The sequence below is a fragment of the Ranitomeya imitator genome, chromosome 4, assembly GCF_032444005.1.
Source record: "Ranitomeya imitator isolate aRanImi1 chromosome 4, aRanImi1.pri, whole genome shotgun sequence".
NCBI lineage: Eukaryota > Metazoa > Chordata > Amphibia > Anura > Dendrobatidae > Ranitomeya > Ranitomeya imitator.
The window spans coordinates 11,797,202-11,820,054 of NC_091285.1; the positions used below are offsets into that span (position 1 = coordinate 11,797,202).

The 22,853-nt window shown below is 47.2% G+C and overlaps 1 protein-coding gene across 7 annotated transcripts in view; it reads right to left on the minus strand.

Moving 5' to 3' along the window:
* PPFIBP1 (PPFIA binding protein 1) overlaps window positions 1-1,665 on the minus strand; it is a 61,389-nt gene extending 59,724 nt beyond the window's left edge. For all 7 annotated transcript variants that reach the window (XM_069763040.1, XM_069763036.1, XM_069763039.1 and 4 more), the window contains exon 1: window positions 1,555-1,665. The gene's annotated coding sequence lies outside the window, so the exon portion shown is untranslated. The remainder of the gene's footprint in view (window positions 1-1,554) is intronic.
* Window positions 1,666-22,853: the final 21,188 nt, after the last annotated feature.

Below are 22,853 nucleotides of genomic sequence, written 5' to 3' on the forward strand. Positions count from 1 at the left end.
TGGGGGGTAATGAAGCTCGGGGTGCAGGGTGACGACGCTCGGGGTGCGGGGTAATGAAGCGCGGGGTGACGACGCTCGGGGTGCGGGGTAATGAAGCGCGGGGTGACGACGCTCGGGGTGCGGGGTGCGGGGGTGACGACGCTCGGGGTGCGGGGTGACGACGCTCGGGGTGTGGGGTGACGGGGTGCGGGGTGACGACGCTCGGGGTGCGGGGTGACGACGCTCGGCGTGCGGGGGTGACGACGCTCGGGGTGCGGGGGTGACGACGCTCGGGGTGCGGGGGTGACGACGCTCGGGGTGCGGGGGTGACGACGCTCGGGGTGCGGGGGTGACGACGCTCGGGGTGCGGGGGTGACGACGCTCGGGGTGCGGGGTGACGACGCTCGGGGTGCGGGGTGACGACGCTCGGGGTGCGGGGTGACGACGCTCGAGGTGGGGGGTAATGAAGCTCGGGGTGCAGGGTGACGACGCTCGGGGTGCGGGGTAATGAAGCGCGGGGTGACGACGCTCGGGGTGCGGGGTAATGAAGCGCGGGGTGACGACGCTCGGGGTGCGGGGTAATGAAGCGCGGGGTGACGACGCTCGGGGTGCGGGGTGACGACGCTCGGGGTGTGGGGTGACGGGGTGCGGGGTGACGACGCTCGGGGTGCGGGGGTGACGACGCTCGGCGTGCGGGGGTGACGACGCTCGGGGTGCGGGGGTGACGACGCTCGGGGTGCGGGGGTGACGACGCTCGGGGTGCGGGGTGACGACGCTCGGGGTGCGGGGTGACGACGCTCGGGGTGCGGGGGTGACGACGCTCGGGGTGCGGGGTGACGACGCTCGGGGTGCGGGGTGACGGGGTGCGGGGTGACGACGCTCGGGGTGCGGGGGTGACGACGCTCGGGGTGCGGGGTGACGACGCTCGGGGTGCGGGGGTGACGACGCTCGGGGTGCGGGGTGACGACGCTCGGGGTGCGGGGTGACGACGCTCGGGGTGCGGGGGTGACGACGCTCGGGGTGCGGGGGTGACGACGCTCGGGGTGCGGGGTGACGACGCTCGGGGTGCGGGGGTGACGACGCTCGGCGTGCGGGGGTGACGACGCTCGGGGTGCGGGGTGACGACGCTCGGGGTGCGGGGTGACGACGCTCGGGGTGCGGGGTGACGACGCTGATGATGATGGGGGTCGCTGTAGGTTCGGGGGTCCCCACCTCCTGACTTCCCTTTGCTGTAATCACTATCTGATCCCTGCAGTGCCGGGAGACCCCCTGCTGAGACCCCCGAGCACCTCCCGCCACCACGTACCAGCCGGTCCTGCGCCCCCGATCTCTGCACAAGGAACCATTGTTCCGGCACCTCAGCAGTGACCGCACCGCGCAGCCTCAGTCCTCGCACTACAAGTCTCAGCACGCCCGGCCGCTGCACGCTGGAAGTTGTAGTAGTCACTTATCAGAAGTCACACACAGTGACGAACCATCCGCACAGGCGCGGGCCCCGGACACCGCTCACGGCCGGAGCACATGGCTGACAAGTTCCCGGAGCCTCCCCGCTGCCGCCCACAGTCCCGGTGTTACCTGCCGCTGAGTCCCGGTCCCGCTGCCGCCCGTGTCCAGGAGCCGCCGCCGCTCCCCTCCTGCTCCGCCGACCCCTCAGCCCGGACTCCCCGTGACGTCACCAAACCACGCCCTCAGACCTCTCCAGTATGGGAGCGGGTGTGGCTATGTATACGGCGGCCCGTGATTGGCCGAGAGATCTGTCAATCTCCAAAAGTGACTTTTCCCAAATGTCCCAGAATACCAGGATGAACCGGGAAACAGGAAGAGACAGAGACTGAGGGGGAGACTGACAGAGACTGAGGGGAAGACAGAGACTGAGGGGGAGACAGAGACTGAGGGGGAGACTGAGAGCGAGGGGGAGACTGAGGGGGAGACTGACAGAGAGGGAGACTGAGGGGGAGACAGAAACAGGGGGAGACAGAAACAGGGGGAGACTGACAGAGGGAGACTGAGGGGGAGACAGAGACTGAGGGGGAGACTGACAGAGAGAGAGACTGAGGGGGAGACAGAGCCTGAGGGGGAGACAGTGACTGAGAGGGAGACTGAGGGGGAGACAGAGCCTGAGGGGGAGACAGTGACTGAGGGGGAGACTGACAGAGAGGGAGCCTGAGGGGGAGACAGTGACTGAGGGGGAGACAGAGACTGAGGGGGAGATAGAAACTGAGGGGGAGACAGAGACTGAGGGGGAGACTGACAGAGAGGGAGACTGAGGGGGAGACAGAGACTGAGGGGGAGACTGACAGAGAGGGAGACTGAGGGGGAGACAGAGCCTGAGGGGGAGACAGTGACTGAGGGGGAGACAGAGACTGAGGGGGAGACAGAGACTGAGGGGGAGACAGAGACTGAGGGGGAGACAGAGAGGGAGACTTGAGGGGGAGACAGACTGAGGGGGTCAGGGGGAGACAGAGACTGAGGGGGAGACAGAGACTGACAGAGGGGGAGACTGAGGGGGAGTCAGAGACTGAGAGCGAGACTGAGGGGGAGATTGAGAGCGAGGCAAATAGTGAGGGAGACGGAGACTGAGGGGGAGACAGAAACTGAGGGGGAGACTGAGAGCTAGACAGAGACTGAGGGAGACAGAAACTGAGGGGGAGACAGAAACTGAGGGGGTCAGGGGGAGACTGAGAGCTAGACAGAGACTGAGGGGGAGACAGAGACTGAGGGGGTCAGGGGGAGACAGAAACTGAGGGGGTCAGGGGGAGACAGACTGAGGGGGAGACAGAAACTGAGGGGGAGACTGAGAGCTAGACAGAGACTGAGGGGGAGACAGAGGGAGACAGAAACTGAGGGGGTCAGGGGGAGACTGAGAGCTAGACAGAGACTGAGGGGGAGACTGAGAGCTAGACAGAGACTGACAGAGAGGGAGACTGAGGGGGAGACAGAGACTGAGGGGGGCAGGGGGAGACTGAGAGCAAGACAGAGACAGAGGGAGACTGAGGGGGAGTCAGAGACTGAGAGCGAGACTGAGGGGGAGATTGAGAGCGAGGCAGATAGTGAGGGAGACAGACTGAGGGGGAGACTGAGAGCTAGACAGAGACAGAGGGAGACAGAAACTGAGAGCTAGACAGAGACTGAGGGGGAGACTGACAGGCAAATTGGACATAATTTCTCACAAAATCCCAAAAGTGGGCTGGGAAAAGTATTAGCACCTTTGCAAAATTGTGGGTGAACAACTTTGTTTACAGCATGTGATGCTTGTTTACACTCACCTGTGGCAAGTTACATTTGTGGGAAATATGACAATCACACCTGAAACCAGATAAAAAGGGATGAAGTTGCCTAAATCTTTGCATTGTGTGTGTCACGCTAAGCATGGAGAACAGAAAGAGGAGAGAACTGTCTGACAACTTGAGAACCAAAATTGTTGAACAATATTCACACTCTCAAGGTTACAAGTCCATCTCTACAGATCTTGATGTTCCTTTGTACATGGGCATAGCATAATTAAGACGTTTACAACCCCTGGATGTGGACGGCAGAGAAAAATTGATGAAAGATTACAACGCACGATAGTCCGGATGGTGGATAAGCAGCTCCAATCAAGGTCCAAAGAAATCCGAGCTGTCCTGCAGGCTCAGAGTGCATCAGTGTCAGCGCGAAGTATCCGTTCACATGTGAATGAAGTGAAACGATATCACAGGACACCCCAGAGGACCTCACTGCTAACACAGGGACATGAAAAAGCTAGACGGCAAGCCTCTTTCGACAGATGAGACCAAGATAGAGCTTTTTGGTAAAGCACATCATTCTACTGTTTACTGAAAACGGAATGAGGTCTACAACGAAAAGGACACAGTACCTACAGTCAGATATGGTGGAGGGTCAAAGACATTTTTGGGTTATTTTGCTGCCTCTGGTACTGGGTGTCTTTTCTGTGTGCAACGCATCATGAAATCTGAAGAGGATTTTGGGTGGCAATGTTTTGCCCAGTGTCACAAAGCTCAGTTTGTATCCTAGGTCATTGGTCTTCCAGTAGGACAATGACCCCAAACATACTTCAGTCAGCCCCCTCCAAGACTTCTCCCGAATATCACTCATCCTCTGGAATTCAGTGACCCAACACATCCGGTTATCCACTACTTTTGGATCCTTCAAAAGAAACCTGAAAAGCCACCTCTTCAAAGAAGCTTACAGCCTGTAAAGACCACACGGCCAGCTCAACACCATTGGAGCTACTGCAACCCTCGACCTACTGTCTCCTTCCCCATAATCCTGTAGAATGTAAGCCCGCAAGGGCAGGGTCCTTGCCCCTCTGTACCAGTCTGTCATTGTTAGTTTTGTTTACTGTAAGTGATATTTGTATTTTGATGTAACCTGTTGTGAATTCTGTGATCAAGCTCCCTCCTGTGGTCACGAGTGGTACTGCGGCTTCTGAGTTTCCTTCCTCAGGTGATGAGGTTAAGTCGTTAGGTGCTGCTCTATTTAACTCCACCTAGTGCTTTGATCCTGGCCTCCAGTCAATGTTCTAGTATTGGTCTTGCTTCCTCCTGGATCGTTCCTGTGGCCTGTCTGCTCAGCATAAGCTAAGTTCTGCTTGTGTTACTTTTGTTGCTATATTTTCTGTCCAGCATTGCTTTTTGGGTTTTGCTTGCTAGCTGGAAGCTCTGAGACGCAGAGGGAGCACCTCCGTTCCGTGAGTCGGTGCGGAGGGTCTTTTTGCCCCTCTGCGTGGTTGTTTGTAGGTTTTTGTGTTGACCGCAAAGCTATCTTTCCTATCCTTGGTCTATTCAGTAAGTCGGGCCTCACTTTGCTAAATCTATTTCATCTCTGTGTTTGTATTTTCATCTTAACTCACAGTCATTATATGTGGGGGGCTGCCTTTTCCTTTGGGGAATTTCTCTGAGGCAAGGTAGGCTTATTTTTCTATCTTCAGGTCTAGCTAGTTTCTCAGGCTGTGCCGAGTTGCATAGGAAGCGTTAGGCGCAATCCACGGCTACCTCTAGTGTGGTTTGATAGGTTTAGGGATTGCGGTCAGCAGAGTTTCCACGTCTCAGAGCTCGTCCTATGTTTTGTGGTTTTTGTCAGGTCACTGTATGTGCTCTGAACTTCAAGGTCCATTGTGGTTCTGAATTACCTATTCATAACAGTACTGGAGGCCCTAAGTACTATGCTTCTCAATAGAGGGAAAAAAGAAGTTCTGAGACCATTTTTTTTTCTTTGCACTGTGTTTTGCCTTTTTTTTCCCCTAGACATTTGGGTGGTTCAGGACACAGGTGTGGTGATGGACATTAAAGGTCTGTCTTCATGTGTGGATCTTCTCACTGCAAGAGTACAAAATATTCAAGACTTTGTGGCTCAGAATTCTATGTTAGAACCAAGAATTCCTATTCCTGATTTGTTTTCTGGAGATAGAGCTAAATTTCTGAGTTTCAAAAATAATTGCAAACTGTTTCTGGCGTTGAAACCTCGCTCCTCTGGTGACCCAGTTCAACAAGTAAAGATTATTATTTCTTTATTACGTGGCGACCCTCAAGACTGGGCATTTTCCCTTGCGCCAGGAGATCCTGCATTATGTAATATTGATGCGTTTTTTCTGGCGCTCGGATTACTGTACGATGAACCTAATTCAGTGGATCAGGCAGAGAAAAATTTGCTGGCTCTGTGTCAGGGTCAGGATGAGATAGAGATTTATTGTCAGAGGTTTAGAAAGTGGTCTGTGCTCACTCAATGGAATGAATGTGCTTTGGCAGCAATCTTCAGAAAGAGTCTCTCTGAAGCCCTTAAGGATGTCATGGTGGGATTTCCTATGCCTGCTGGTCTGAATGAGTCTATGTCTTTGGCCATTCAGATCGGTCGACGCTTGCGTGAGCGTAAATCTGTGCACCATTTGGTGTTATTATCTGAGTATAAACCTGAGCCTATGCAGTGCAATAGGACTTTGTGTTCTTGCCTTTCAGCTCTGGTCAGACGTCTGAATGGGCTGTGTTTCTACTGTGGTGATTCCACTCATGCTATCTCCGATTGTCCTAAGCGCACTAAGCGGTTCGCTAGGTCTGCCACCATTGGTACGGTACAGTCGAAATTTCTTTTGTCCGTTACTTTGATCTGCTCTTTGTCTTCCTATTCTGTCATGGCATTTGTGGATTCAGGCGCTGCCCTGAATTTGATGGACTTGGAGTTTGCTAGGCGCTGTGGGTTTGTCTTGGAGCCCTTGCAGTGTCTTATTCCATTGAGAGGAATTGATGCTACGCCTTTGGCCAAGAATAAGCCTCAGTATTGGACCCAGCTGACCATGTGCATGGCTCCTGCGCATCAGGAGGTTATTCGCTTTCTGGTGTTGCAGAATCTGCATGATGTGGTCGTGTTGGGGTTGCCATGGCTACAAGTCCATAACCCAGTATTAGATTGGAAGTCAGTGTCTGTGTCCAGCTGGGGTTGTCAGGGGGTACATGGTGATGTTCCATTTCTGTCTATCTCATCATCCACCCCTTCTGAGGTCCCAGAGTTCTTGTCTGATTGCCGGGATGTATTCGATGAGCCCAAGTCCAATGCCCTACCTCCGCATAGGGATTGTGATTGTGCTATCGAGTTGATTCCTGGTAGTAAGTTTCCTAAGGGTCGACTGTTTAATTTATCTGTACCTGAACACGCCGCTATGCGGAGTTACGTAAAAGAATCCTTGGAGAAGGGTCATATTCGGCCGTCGTCATCGCCATTGGGGGCAGGGTTCTTTTTTGTGGCCAAGAAGGATGGTTCGCTGAGACCTTGTATTGATTACCGCCTTCTAAATAAAATCACGGTCAAATTTCAGTACCCCTTGCTGCTGCTGTCTGATTTGTTTGCTCGGATTAAGGGGGCTAGTTGGTTCACCAAGATAGATCTTCGTGGTGCATATAATCTTGTGCGTATTAAACGGGGCGATGAATGGAAAACTGCATTTAATACGCCCGAGGGCCATTTTGAGTACCTAGTTATGCCATTCGGACTTGCTAATGCTCCATCGGTGTTTCAGTCCTTTATGCATGACATCTTCCGAGAGTACCTGGATAAATTCCTGATTGTATACTTGGATGATATTTTGGTCTTCTCAGATGATTGGGAGTCTCATGTAAAGCAGGTCAGAATGGTGTTCCAGGTCCTGCGTGCTAATTCTTTGTTTGTGAAGGGATCAAAGTGTCTCTTTGGTGTTCAGAAGGTTTCATTTTTGGGGTTCATTTTTTCCCCTTCTACCATCGAGATGGACCCTGTTAAGGTCCAGGCCATTTATGATTGGACTCAGCCGACATCTCTGAAGAGTCTGCAAAAGTTCCTTGGCTTTGTTAATTTTTATCGTCGCTTCATCTGTAATTTTTCTAGTATTGCTAAACCATTGACCGATTTGACCAAGAAGGGTGCTGATGTGGTCAATTGGTCTTCTGCTGCTGTGGAGGCTTTTCAGGAGTTAAAGTGTCGTTTTTCTTCTGCCCCTGTGTTGTGTCAACCAGATGTTTCGCTTTTGTTCCAGGTTGAGGTTGATGCTTCTGAAATTGGAGCGGGGGCTGTTTTGTCGCAAAGAGGTGCTGATTGCTCGGTGATGAAGCCATGCGCCTTCTTTTCCAGGAAGTTTTCGCCTGCTGAGCGAAATTATGATGTTGGCAATCGAGAGTTGCTGGCCATGAAGTGGGCATTCGAGGAGTGGCGTCATTGGCTTGAAGGAGCTAAGCATCGCGTGGTGGTCTTGACTGATCACAAGAACTTGACTTATCTCGAGTCTGCCAAACGGTTGAATCCTAGACAGGCTCGTTGGTCGCTGTTTTTCTCCCGTTTTGACTTTGTGGTTTCGTACCTTCCGGGCTCTAAAAATGTGAAGGCGGATGCCCTGTGTAGGAGTTTTGTGCCCGACTCTCCGGGTTTGCCTGAGCCGGCGGGTATTCTCAAAGAGGGAGTAATTGTGTCTGCCATCTCCCCTGATTTGCGACGAGTGCTGCAAAAATTTCAGGCTAATAAACCTGATCGTTGCCCAGCAGAGAAACTGTTTGTCCCTGATAGGTGGACGAATAAAGTTATCTCTGAGGTTCATTGTTCGGTGTTAGCTGGTCATCCTGGAATCTTTGGTACCAGAGATTTGGTGGCTAGATCCTTTTGGTGGCCGTCTCTGTCGCGGGATGTGCGTTCTTTTGTGCAGTCCTGTGGGATTTGTGCTCGGGCTAAGCCCTGCTGTTCTCGTGCCAGTGGGTTGCTTTTGCCCTTGCCGATTCCGAAGAGGCCTTGGACACATATCTCTATGGATTTTATTTCGGATCTCCCCGTCTCTCAAAGTATGTCGGTCATTTGGGTGGTTTGTGATAGCTTCTCTAAGATGGTCCATTTGGTACCCTTGTCTAAATTACCTTCCTCCTCTGTTTTGGTGCCATTGTTCTTCCAGCATGTGGTTCGTTTACATGGCATTCCAGAGAACATCGTTTCTGACAGAAGTTCCCATTTTGTTTCGAGGTTTTGGCGAGCCTTTTGTGCTAGGATGGGCATTGATTTGTCTTTTTCCTCGGCTTTCCATCCTCAGACAAATGGCCAGACTGAACGAACCAATCAGACCTTGGAAACATATCTGAGATGTTTTGTTTCTGCTGAACAGGATGATTGGGTGTCCTTTTTGCCGTTGGCTGAGTTCGCTCTTAATAATCGGGCCAGCTCGGCTACCTTGGTTTCACCGTTTTTCTGCAATTCTGGGTTTCATCCTCGTTTCTCTTCAGGGCAGGTTGAGTCTTCGGACTGTCCTGGTGTGGATACTGTGGTGGACAGGTTGCAGCGGATTTGGACTCATGTAGTGGACAATTTGACCTTGTCCCAGGAGAAGGCTCAACGTTTCGCTAATTGCAGACGCTGTGTGGGTCCCCGACTTCGTGTTGGGGATTTGGTTTGGTTGTCATCTCGTTATATTCCTATGAAGGTTTCCTCTCCTAAGTTTAAGCCTTGTTTTATTGGACCGTATAGGATTTCTGAGGTTCTTAATCCTGTGTCTTTTCGTTTGACCCTTCCAGATTCTTTTTCCATCCATAACGTATTCCATAGGTCATTGTTGTGGAGATACGTGGCGCCTGTGGTTCCATCTGTTGATCCTCCTGCCCCGGTTTTGGTGGAGGGGGAGTTGGAGTATATAGTGGAGAAGATTTTGGATTCTCGTGTTTCGAGACGGAAACTTCAGTATCTGGTTAAGTGGAAGGGTTATGGTCAGGAAGATAATTCCTGGGTCTTTGCCTCTGATGTCCATGCTGCCGATCTTGTTCGTGCCTTTCATATGGCTCATCCTGGTCGGCCTGGGGGCTCTGGTGAGGGTTCGGTGACCCCTCCTCAAGGGGGGGGTACTGTTGTGAATTCTGTGATCAAGCTCCCTCCTGTGGTCACGAGTGGTACTGCGGTTTCTGAGTTTCCTTCCTCAGGTGATGAGGTTAAGTCGTTAGGTGCTGCTCTATTTAACTCCACCTAGTGCTTTGATCCTGGCCTCCAGTCAATGTTCTAGTATTGGTCTTGCTTCCTCCTGGATCGTTCCTGTGGCCTGTCTGCTCAGCATAAGCTAAGTTCTGCTTGTGTTACTTTTGTTGCTATATTTTCTGTCCAGCATTGCTTTTTGGGTTTTGCTTGCTTGCTGGAAGCTCTGAGACGCAGAGGGAGCACCTCCGTACCGTTAGTCGGTGCGGAGGGTCTTTTTGCCCCTCTGCGTGGTTGTTTGTAGGTTTTTGTGTTGACCGCAAAGCTATCTTTCCTATCCTCGGTCTATTCAGTAAGTCGGGCCTCACTTTGCTAAATCTATTTCATCTCTGTGTTTGTATTTTCATCTTAACTCACAGTCATTATATGTGGGGGGCTGCCTTTTCCTTTGGGGAATTTCTCTGAGGCAAGGTAGGCTTATTTTTCTATCTTCAGGACTAGCTAGTTTCTCAGGCTGTGCCGAGTTGCATAGGGAGCGTTAGGCGCAATCCACGGCTACCTCTAGTGTGGTTTGATAGGTTTAGGGATTGCGGTCAGCAGAGTTTCCACGTCTCAGAGCTCGTCCTATGTTTTGTGGTTTTTGCCAGGTCACTTGTGTGCTCTGAACTTCAAGGTCCATTGTGGTTCTGAATTACCTATTCATAACAGTAACCCCTTCTCATGTACAGCACCATGGAATTAATGGTGCTATATAAATAAATAATAATAACAATAATAATAAAAAGCCCTCAGAAATGGAAACAAAGGACTGGGAGCGCAGGTGGTCTTCTCTTCCATCCTCCGAGTGGATGGCCATGGAACAAGGAGGTGGAATAAGATTCTGCAGGTGAACAACTGGCTATGTCGATGGTGCCGTCAGCAAGGATTTGGATTTCTGGATCACGGAGTGAATTACCTATACGATGGCCTGCTTGCTAGAGATGGGGTGCACATTACAAAGACTGGAAAACATGTATTTGGAAGTCGCCTTTGTTACAGAACCCCCCAGCACCAAGAATGTTATGCAGTATATGTATGTATAATAGTTTCCATGTGAAATGCATCAGTCCACAAGCTGCGCCCCTGGACAAGATATTCTCTTTCTGACCTCCCCCCACCTTTGTAATTCCCACAGTAAATAGCGGCAGGCTCCGGCCCCCTGCGGCTATTGTAATGTATGTCCGGCCAGCTGTTTCCCTATTGGCCTGTCCTGTGTATCTGTGTTATATATTCTGTGTGCTGAAAATAAAGTGTGTTCTTTTTAGACTGGAAATACGTGGGGTAGCTGTCAGCTTTTATATGCTCTCGCGTAACCAAGGAATTCCAGCCAGCGTCTTTCATTCAGACTCCAGCCAAAACAGAGTGGACCTCCTGAAACACGGGGTGGTACTGAAAGAGGTACTCCAGCTTGATAGACCCCGTTACAGCCTTGCTACACTCATCAGGAGACCTTTAAACTAGAACAATGTGGCAAGGGAAGCAAAAGGCCAGAAAAAGCCATACACCTGACAAATACTATTGAGAACTCTGCTATTAGAAGTGGAAAGGAAGTACAAAGATAAAAAACATCTAAATAATAAAAATATTGGAGAAAGAGAAACCAGTCACAAACTAAAATGTTTCTATACAAATGCACAAAGCTTGGGCAACAGACAAGGAGAATTGGAACTACTAACACAGGAGAAGAAATATGTCATTGGAATCACTGAAAATTGGTGGGACGATACACATGATTGGAATACAAGATACAACTCATTTACAAGAAACAGACTTGATAAACGAGGAGGAGGTGTCGCATTGTATGTTAGAAAAGCGTATATCTGCACAGAGATAGTCTGCAGAGAGACTAAATCTCTCCAAAACTGAACTACTTGTGTTTCTCCCTTCTACTAACCTCACTCTACCCAACATCGAAATTACCCTGGAGGGTTCAACCATAACTCCCAAGCAGCATGCCCGCTGTCTTGGGGTCATATTCGACACCGAACTTTCCTTTACTCCCTATATCCGATCACTCACTCGCTCCTGTCACCTGCATCTTAAAAACATCTCCAGAATCCGACCTTTTCTCACCTTTGAAACTGCTAAGACTCTTACTGTCGCTCTTATTCATTCTCGTCTGGACTACTGCAACTCTCTTCTGATCGGTCTTCCTCTTTCCAAACTTTATCCTCTCCAATCCATCTTGAATGCGGCAGCCAGGGTCATATTTCTGTCCAGCCGCTTCACCGATGCCTCCATCTTGTGCCAGTCATTACACTGGCTACCCATTCGCTACAGGGTCCAGTATAAACTCATCTCTCTCACCCACAAAGCTCTCCACAGTTCTGCACCGCCTTATATCTCCTCTCTCATCTCCGTCTATCGCCCTACACATGCCCTCCGTTCTACAAATAACCTAAGACTAACATCCCCCGTAATCCGAACCTCGCACCTCCGTCTCCAAGACTTCTCTCGTGCTGCGCCAGCTCTCTGGAATGCACTTCCCCAGACGATCAGACTGACACCTAGCCCCGACCTATTCAAGCGCGCTTTAAAAACCCATCTCTTCAAACAAGCCGCCTACCACATCAACTACTCAGTAAACTAACTTTGTCCTGTTCCCTCCTTCCAAATATTATCTGCATGTGAATCTGCCCCTACTATTCATCTGTCTCCACACCCTCCATGCACACGATAACTGCACCTGATACTTGACTATTGCACTTAAACACATGGGCTGATGTCCGGATCATGCAGCTTTATATGAAAATCCCTATTTATTATAATTGCCAGACCTGAAATAACCAGCACTTTTCACCTATTGTGTCCCCCCATTTCCTTGTAGATTGTAAGCTTGCGAGCAGGGACCTCACCCCTAATGTCACTGCTTAAATTGTCTTAACTTGTACTGAATTTATTGTCTGTACATGTCCCCGCTTAATTGTAAAGTGCTGCGGAATATGTTGGCGCTATATAAATCAAAATTATTATTATTAGAGATTGAAGTTTCAGAGACTGGGAATTCTGTGGAAACTGGGTAAGAATAGGAAAGATGGTAACAAATTGCAGCTTTTGAGACTACACAGGTCTCTTCATTAGGCAAAGACTAAAAGAAAGTCTGAAAAAAAAATATGTGATTCTTCAGAATTTCTTTTAGTCTTTGCCTGATGAAGAGACCTGTGTAGTCTCGAAAGCTTGCAATTTGTTACCATCTTTTCAGTTAGCCATTAAAAGGTATCAACCACTGAGGACTCTCAATTCTAAATATTCAACTATCCAGACATTTGTTAGGAATCTCAGGCAAAACTAACAGGTCAAGCAAATTCTTATCCTCTCTTGCTGACAACTTTATCTTCCAAAAGGTAGGGGAGAAAACAAGGGGATCTGCTACCTTGGATCTAATCCTTATAAACAGGGAGGAAATGGTTGAGGACGTAAGAGTGGCTGGGGCCCTAAGAGGCATAGCGATCATGCTATTTTAGAATATTGGATATCTAGAGGAGAAAGACCTGCGAAGACTCAAACATCAAGGTTAGATTTCAGAAAGGCAGAATTTAAGGGACTCAGAGAATCGGAGGGATCCAATGGCTGGATATCCTTAAGGACAAAAATGTCCAGGAAGGATGGGAAATATTGAAAAATGAGATTCTCAAAGCACAATCGTTAACAATTGCAAAAAGAGGGAAGAATACGAAGCATTTAAGGAAATCAGAATGGATGAACACAGAACTTAAACACATGCTAAAAAGGAAGAAAAATGTTTATCAAATGGAAAGAGGGAGGCATATCTAAAGAAGAATATAATGCTGTCTGTAGAACCTGCATGGCACGGATCAGATTATCTAAAGCTAACAATGAATTAAGGCTTGCAAGAGACGTCAAAAGCAATAAAAAAGGATTTGGAGGAAATGTCAAAAGAAAAGTCAAAGATGCTATAGGATTTTTACAGAATGAAAAGGATGAAATGGTAAAAAAGGATGTTGAGAAGGCCGAACGTCTAAATTTCTATTTTGCATCTGTTTTCTCTCAGAAAGGAAATGTAACATCAACTGATGTTCACTGTCCTATTAAGGGAACAGAAGAATCCAGGATATCGATAATCAGAAAGATAGTGAGGAAACACACAGCTAACATAAATTAATTCAAGTCTGAAGGAGATAGCAGAAGAAATTTTTGAACCACTTTCCATAATCTTTGAAGATTCTTGGAGAACAGGAGAAGTCCCATAAGATTGGAGAAAAGCAAATGTTGCTCCTATCTTCAAAAAAGGGAAAGAAGGTCGACCCAGGGAACTATAGGCCCGGTGAGTCTGACTTCTATACCAGGAAAGAAGAGCCAATTATAATGTATGTTAGTACCTGGATAAGAATGAAGTTATTAACCAGAGTCAGCATGGGTTTGTAACTAATACGTCATGTCATACTAACTTAATTTCCTTTTATGACAGAATCACTGACTGGGCGGATCAGGGAAATGCTGTAGATATAGTATATCTTGACTCCAGCAAAGCATTTAACAAAGTATCTCACATCATCCTTATTGAAAAAATGACTAAGTGTGGAATGGACAAGGCAACGGTTAGGTGGATTCATAAATGGCTTAGTGATCGGACCCAAAGAGTGGTCCTAAATGGCTACACATCCAATTGGAAGAATGTCTCAAGTGGGGTACCACAGGGCTCTGTCCTGGGCCCTGTATTGTTCAATATCTTTATCACTGATTTAGATGAAGGAATGGAGGGTGCACTGATTAAATTTGTTGATGACACAAAGCTAGGAGGGATAGCTAATACAAGAGAGAGGATTTAAAAAGATATAAAAAAAACTGGAGCAGTGGGCAGCAACTAACAGAATGGTTTTTAACTAGGAAAAATGCAAAGTACTACATCTGGGCAATAAAAATGAAAAAAGCATTTACAGAATGGGAGGCATGGGGCTAAGCAACAGCACATGTGAAAAAGACGGGTATACTAATAGATCACAGACTGAACATGAGTCAACAGTGTGATGCAGCAGCAAAAAGGGCAAATACAATTCTAATTCTGGGATGTATTAACAGAAGCATAGAGTGTAGATCACGTGAAGTCATTATTGCCCTCTACTCCTTTTTGGTCAGACCTCATCTGGAATATTGTGTCCAGTTTTGGGCACCACATTTTAAAAAAGACATCAACAAACTGGAGCGAGTTCAGTGAAGAGCGACCAGAATGGTGATCGGTCAGCAAACCATGTCCTATGAGGAACGGTTACAGGATTTGGGAATGTTTAGCTGCAAAAAAAGAAGACTGAGAGGAGACTTAATAGCTGTGTACAAATATCTCAAGGGCTGTCACATTGTAGAAGGATCATCTTTATTCTTATTTGCACAAGGAAAGACTAGAAGCAATGGGATGAAACTGAATGGGAGGAGACACAGATTAGATATTAGAAAAACACTTTTTGACAGTGAGGGCGATCAATGAGTGGAAGAGGCGCAACGAGAGGTGGTGAGTTCTCCTTCAATGGAAGTCTTCAAACAGAGGCTGGACAGACATCTGTCTGGGATGATTTTGTGAATTCTGCATTGAGCAGGGGATTGGACCAGATGACCCAGGAGGTCCCTTCCAACTCTAACATTCTATGATTCTATGAAAGTGATGGAGATCTGAAGTGGCAGCAATGAGTCCGGATCTAAATCTTATTGATCACCTGTGGAAAGATCTTACAATGACTGTGGGGAGAAGGTGAAATATGAGACCAGATTGTAAGAAGAGTCCTCGAAATCCCAGCTGAGAGGAGCAAGAAGCTTGTGGATGGTTATAGGGAGCGACTGATCGCAGGTATTTATTCCAAAGGGCGTGACCAAATATTAATCTGAGGGTGCCAACAATTCTGTGCGGACCATTTTTGAGGTTTTGTGTGAAATTATGTCCAATTTGCCTTTTTTCTCTGTTTTTTTTTGCATTGTTCCAATACACATAAATTATATAAACATCATGTGTATAACAAAACATGTAATTGTAATAATTTTGTGGGTGAAATACATCATTTTCTGGAACTATTTCAAGGGTGCAAACACTTTGGGCCGTGACTGTATGCAGTGTCCTAATGACTAGACTGTAGGAGATGACAGCAGAATGCTGCCATCTAGTGGTTAGTCATCACATTACTCTGATCCTCTCGTGACGGATTCTCCATTATTCCAGTGACCGTCCTTATCGAGCACAGAAATGGGATCTCTCTGATGCTGCCGGATTATTGGATGTTTTAGAATGTCAGTTGATCATAGAAAAATATAGAGTTTACTACAGAAAAGTTCAGCCTGACGGAGGTTCTCCATGATGAAGATCTGAAAACTTTTGAGAATGATCTTGTAAAGATTATAAGGGGGGGCAGGGGTGAATGGGCGCCCTCCAGTGTCACTAGGTTGCTTCTTGGATGTGTAGTCCCCTGAACTGTGCTTCAGTCTATAAAGATGTCTCCCCCCTCTCTGTCTCCACAGAGTAATTTTGTCCCCTCTATGCATCTACACAGTAATAGTGCCCCCTCTATGCTCTCACAAAGTAATAGTGCCCCCTCTATGCACTCACACAGTAATAGTGCCCCCTCTATGCCTTCACAAAGTAATAGTGCCCCCTCAATGCTCTCACACAGTAATAGTGCCCCCTCTATGCCTTCACAAAGTAATAGTGCCTCCTCTATGCTTTCACAAAGTAATAGTGCCCCCTCTATGCTCTCACACAGTAATGGTGCCTCCTCTATGCTCTCACACAGTAATAGGGCCCCCTCTATGCTCTCACAAAGTAATAGTGCCCCCTCTATGCTCTCACACAGTAATAGTGCTCCCTCTATGCTCTCACACAGTAATGGTGCCTCCTCTATGCTCTCACACAGTAATAGGGCCCCCTCTATGCTCTCACAAAGTAATAGTGCCCCCTCTATGCTCTCACACAGTAATAGTGCTCCCTCTATGCTCTCACACAGTAATAGTGCCCCCTCTATGCCTTCACAAAGTAATAGTGCCCCCTCTATGCTCTCACACAGTAATAGTGCCCCCTCTATGCCTTCACAAAGTAATAGTGCCCCCTCTATGCTCTCATACAGTAATAGTGCCCCCTCTATGCTCTCACACAGTAACAGTGCCCCCTCTATGCACTCACACAGTAATAGTCCCTCTCTATGACTCCACACAGTAATAGTGCCAACTCTATGTCTCCACACAGTAACAATGCCCTATCTATGCCTCCACACAGTAATGGTGCTTCCTCTATGTCTCCACACAGTAATAGTGCTCCCCCTCTGTCACACTCTAGTAGCACTCTCTCTGTCTTCACACAGTAATAGTGCCCCACGCTATGCCGTCTCACAGAAAGAGTGCCCCCTCTATGCCTCCACAAAGTAATAGTGCCCCATCTATGGCTCCACAAAGTAATAATGCCCCATCTATGCCTCCACAAAGTAATAGTGCCCCATCTATGGCTCCACATAGTAATAGTGCCTCCTCTATGCCTCCACAAAGTAATAGTGCCCCATCTATGCCTCCACATAGTGATAGTGCCCACTCTATGCCTCCACACAGTAATAGTTCCCCCTCTATGCCTCCACAAATTAATAGTGCCCCATCAATTCCTCCACATAGTGATAGTGCCCGCTCTATTCCTCCACACAGTAATAGTGCCCCCTCTGCCGCCTCAAAGTAATAGTGCCCCCTCTTTGTCGCCTCACAGTAATAGTGGCCCCTCTATGCCTCGACAAAGTAATAGTGCCCCATCTATGCCTTCACATGGTAATAGTGCCCACTCTATACAACCACACAGTAATAGTACCCACTGTATACATCCACACAGTAATATTACCCCCTCTATGACTCCAAACAGTAATAGTGCCATCTATGCCTCCACACAGTAATAATGCACCCTCTATGCCTCCACACAGTAATAGTGCCCCCTTTATGCCTCCACACAGTAATAGTGCCCCTCTATTCCTCCACACAGTAATAGTGCCCCCTTTATGCCTCCACACAGTAATAGTGACCCTGTATGCCTCCACACAGTAATAGTGCCCCTCTATGCCTCCACACAGTAATATTCCCCCCTTCTATGCCACCACACAATAATATTACCCCCCTTTGCCTCCTCACAGTGAAAATGCCCCTCTAGGCTTCCACAAAATAATAGTACCTCCCTCTATGCCCCACACAGTAATAGTGCCCCCTTTTTGCCTCCACACAGTAATAATGCCCCCTCTATGCCTCCACACAGTAATAGTGCCGCCTCTATGCCTCTGCACAGTAATAATCCCCCTCTCTGCCTCTACAAAGTAATAATGCCCCCTCTATGCCTCCACACAGTAATAGTGCCTCCACTATGCCTCCACACAGTAATAGTGCCCCCTCTATGCCTCCATGCGGTAATAATACCCCCTCCATGCCTCCACACAGTAATAGTGCCCCCTCTATGCCTCCATGCGGTAATAATACCCCCTCCATGCCTCCACACAGTAATAGTGTCCCCTCTATGCCTCCACGAAGTAATAGTGCCCCTCTATGCCCCCACACAGTAATAGTGACCCCTCTGTTCAACCACACAGTAATAGTGCCGCTCTATGTCTCCACACAGTAATAGTGCTCCTTCCATACATCTACACAGTAATAGTGTCCCCTCTATGCCTCCACACAGTAATAGTGCTCCCTCCATACATCTACACGGTAATAGTGTCCCCTCTATGTCTCCACACAGTAATAGTGCTCCCTCCATACATCTACACGGTAATAGTGTCCCCTCTATGTCTCCACACAGTAATAGTGCTCCCTCCATACCTCTACACAGTAATAGTGACCCCTCCATGCTTCCACACAGTAATAATGCCCCCTCTATGCCTCCACACAGTAATAGTGTCCCCTCTATGCCTCCACACAGTAATAGTGCCCCTCTATGCCCCCACACAGTAAGGCCGCCGTCACACATGCGAGTTTTACGGACGTAAGAGCGCAGAATCTACGTCCGTAAAACTCGCAAAAAATACGGCACAATTATTCTCTATGCCCCTGCTCCTATTTGCCGTATTTTACTGATCAGTATTATACGGCTTTCTACGGCCGTACAAAATCGCAGCATGCTGCGTTTGTCACCGTACTGCGCAAGAAATACGCCAATGAAAGTCTATGGAAGCGTGAAAAATACGGATTACACACGGACAAGCAGTGTGACTTGCGAGAAATACGCAGCGCTGTTAGAGAGAAAAGCCGGTAATTCAGTGCGGTGTACAGTAAAATCACACTGACAGCTTACAGTAGAATAGGTAGAATAAATGTGTACACGTAGAATAGGTATATATATATATATATATGTCAGTGAGACACATACAGTGGGGCAAAAAAGTATTTAGTCAGTCAGCAATTGTGCAAGTTCCACCACTTAAAAAGATGAGAGGCGTCTGTAATTTACATCATAGGTAGACCTCAACTATGGGAGACAAACTGAGAAAAAAAAATCCAGAAAATCACATTGTCTGTTTATTTAACAATTTATTTGCATATTATGGTGGAAAATAAGTATTTGGTCAGAAACAAACAATCAAGATTTCTGGCTCTCACAGACCTGTAACTTCTTCTTTAAGAGTCTCCTCTTTCCTCCACTCATTATCTGTAGTAATGGCACCTGTTTAAACTTGTTATCAGTATAAAAAGACACCTGTGCACACCCTCAAACAGTCTGACTCCAAACTCCACTATGGTGAAGACCAAAGAGCTGTCAAAGGACACCAGAAACAAAATTGTAGCCCTGCACCAGGCTGGGAAGACTGAATCTGCAATAGCCAACCAGCTTGGAGTGAAGAAATCAACAGTGGGAGCAATAATTAGAAAATGGAAGACATACAAGACCACTGATAATCTCCCTCGATCTGGGGCTCCACGCAAAATCCCACCCCGTGGGGTCAGAATGATCACAAGAACGGTGAGCAAAAATCCCAGAACCACGCGGGGGGACCTAGTGAATGAACTGCAGAGAGCTGGGACCAATGTAACAAGGCCTACCATAAGTAACACACTACGCCACCATGGACTCAGATCCTGCAGTGCCAGACGTGTCCCACTGCTTAAGCCAGTACATGTCTGGGCCCGTCTGAAGTTTGCTAGAGAGCATTTGGATGATCCAGAGGAGTTTTGGGAGAATGTCCTATGGTCTGATGAAACCAAACTGGAACTGTTTGTTAGAAATACAACTTGTCGTGTTTGGAGGAAAAAGAATACTGAGTTGCATCCATCAAACACCATACCTACTGTAAAGCATGGTGGTGGAAACATCATGCTTTGGGGCTGTTTCTCTGCAAAGGGGCCAGGACGACTGATCCGGGTACATGAAAGAATGAATGGGGCCATGTATCGTGAGATTTTGAGTGCAAACCTCCTTCCATCAGCAAGGGCATTGAAGATGAAACATGGCTGGGTCTTTCAACATGACAATGATCCAAAGCACACCGCCAGGGCAACGAAGGAGTGGCTTCGTAAGAAGCATTTCAAGGTCCTGGAGTGGCCTAGCCAGTCTCCAGATCTCAACCCTATAGAAAACCTTTGGAGGGAGTTGAAAGTCCGTGTTGCCAAGCGAAAAGCCAAAAACATCACTGCTCTAGAGGAGATCTGCATGGAGGAATGGGCCAACATACCAACAACAGTGTGTGGCAACCTTGTGAAGACTTACAGAAAACGTTTGACCTCTGTCATTGCCAACAAAGGATATATTACAAAGTATTGAGATGAAATTTTGTTTCTGACCAAATACTTATTTTCCACCATAATATGCAAATAAATTGTTAAAAAAACAGACAATGTGATTTTCTGGATTTTTTTTTCTCAGTTTGTCTCCCATAGTTGAGGTCTACCTATGATGTAAATTACAGACGCCTCTCATCTTTTTAAGTGGTGGAACTTGCACTATTGCTGACTGACTAAATACTTTTTTGCCCCACTGTATATGTATATATATTAATATTTATTCCAGCGCTATACAGCTTGAAAGCCGGTAATTCAATTACCGGCTTTTTCCTTCTCCTTCCTAAAACCCGACATGATTTGAGACATGGTTTACATACAGTAAACCATGTCTTCTCTCCATTTTTTTTGCAGATTCCACACTACTAATGTCAGTAGTGTGTATCTGCAAAATTTGGCCGTTCTAGCTCTTAAAATAATGGGTTAAATGGCGGAAAAAATTGGCGTGGGCTCCCGCGCAATTTTCTCCGCCAGAGTAGTAAAGCCAGTGACTGAGGGCAGATATTAATAGCCTGGAGAGGGTCCACGGTTATTGGCCCCCCCCCTGGCTAAAAATATCTGCCCCCAGCCACCCCAGAAAAGGCACATCTGGAAGATGCGCCTATTCTGGCACTTGGCCACTCTCTTCCCATTCCCGTGTAGCGGTGGGATATGGGGTAATGAAGGGTTAATGCCACCTTGCTATTGTAAGGTGACATTAAGCCTAATTAATAATGGAGAGGCGTCAATTATGACACCTATCCATTATTAATCCAATACTAGTAAAGGGTTAAATAAAACACAAACACATTTTTTAAAATTATTTTAATGAAATAAAAACAATGGTTGTTGCAGTATTTTATTCAACGCCCAATCCAGTCACTGAAGACCCTCGTTCTGTGAGTAAAAAAACATAATAAACCAACAATATACTTACCCTCCGCAGATCTGTAACGTCCAACGATGTAAATCCTTCTGAAGGGGTTAAAACATTTTGCAGCAAGGAGCTGTGCTAATGCAGGCTGCTCCTCGCTGCAAAACCCCAGGGAATGAGGCTAAAAATAGATCAATGATCTATATTTAGCTTTATTTGCGGTGAGGCGCCCTCTGCTGGCTGTTCATAGATCGTGGGAAATTACCTAGAAAGCTCCCTGGCTTTCTAGGTAATTTCCCACGATCTATGAACAGCCAGCAGAGGGCGCCTCACCGCAAATAAAGCTAAATATAGATCATTGATCTATTTTTAGCCTCATTCCCTGGGGTTTTGCAGCGAGGAGCAGCCTGCATTAGCACAGCTCCTTGCTGCAAAATGTTTTAACCCCTTCAGAAGGATTTACATCGTTGGACGTTACAGATCTGCGGAGGGTAAGTATATTGTTGGTTTATTATGTTTTTTTACTCACAGAACGAGGGTCTTCAGTGACTGGATTGGGCGTTGAATAAAATACTGCAACAACCATTGTTTTTATTTCATTAAAATAATTTTAAAAAATGTGTTTGTGTTTTATTTAACCCTTTACTAGTATTGGATTAATAATGGATAGGTGTCATAATTGACGCCTCTCCATTATTAATTAGGCTTAATGTCACCTTACAATAGCAAGGTGGCATTAACCCTTCATTACCCCATATCCCACCGCTACACGGGAATGGGAAGAGAGTGGCCAAGTGCCAGAATAGGCGCATCTTCCAGATGTGCCTTTTCTGGGGTGGCTGGGGGCAGATATTTTTAGCCAGGGGGGGGCCAATAACCGTGGACCCTCTCCAGGCTATTAATATCTGCCCTCAGTCACTGGCTTTACTACTCTGGCGGAGAAAATTGCGCGGGAGCCCACGCCAATTTTTTCCGCCATTTAACCCTTTATTTTAAGAGCTAGAACGGCCAAATTTTGCAGATACACACTACTGACATTAGTAGTGTGGAATCTGCAAAAAAAATGGAGAGAAGACATGGTTTACTGTATGTAAACCATGTCTCAAATCATGTCGGGTTTTAGGAAGGAGAAGGAAAAAGCCGGTAATTGAATTACCGGCTTTCAAGCTGTATAGCGCTGGAATAAATATTAATATATATACATATATGTGTCTCACTGACATATATATATATATATATACCTATTCTACGTGTACACATTTATTCTACCTATTCTACTGTAAGCTGTCAGTGTGATTTTACTGTACACCGCACTGAATTACCGGCTTTTCTCTCTAATATATGTGTCTACTGACATATATATATATATATATATATATATATATATATATATATATATATAGACAGTATATATATATTTTCTTTTCTTTTTGGGACACATGGATCACTTCTATAGCGGTATGTTGGTTTTGCTAGCCTGCGAGAAAACCACGCAGTACGGATGCCATACGGATTACATACGGAGGATGCCATGCGCAAAAAACGCTGACACACCCTGCCTACGGAGGAGCTACGGACCACTTTTTTCGGGACTTTTCAGCGTATTACGGCCGTAATATACGGACCGTATTGTTTTACGCTGTGTGTGACGCCGGCCTAATAGTGACCCCTCTGTTCAACCACACAGTAACAGTGCCGCTCTATGTCTCCACACAGTAATAGTGCTCCCTCCATACATCTACACAGTAATAGTGCCCCCTCCATGCCTCTGCACAGTAATAGTGTCCCCTCTATGCCTCCACACAGTAATAGCGTCCCCTTTATGCCTCCACACAGTAATAGTGCCCCC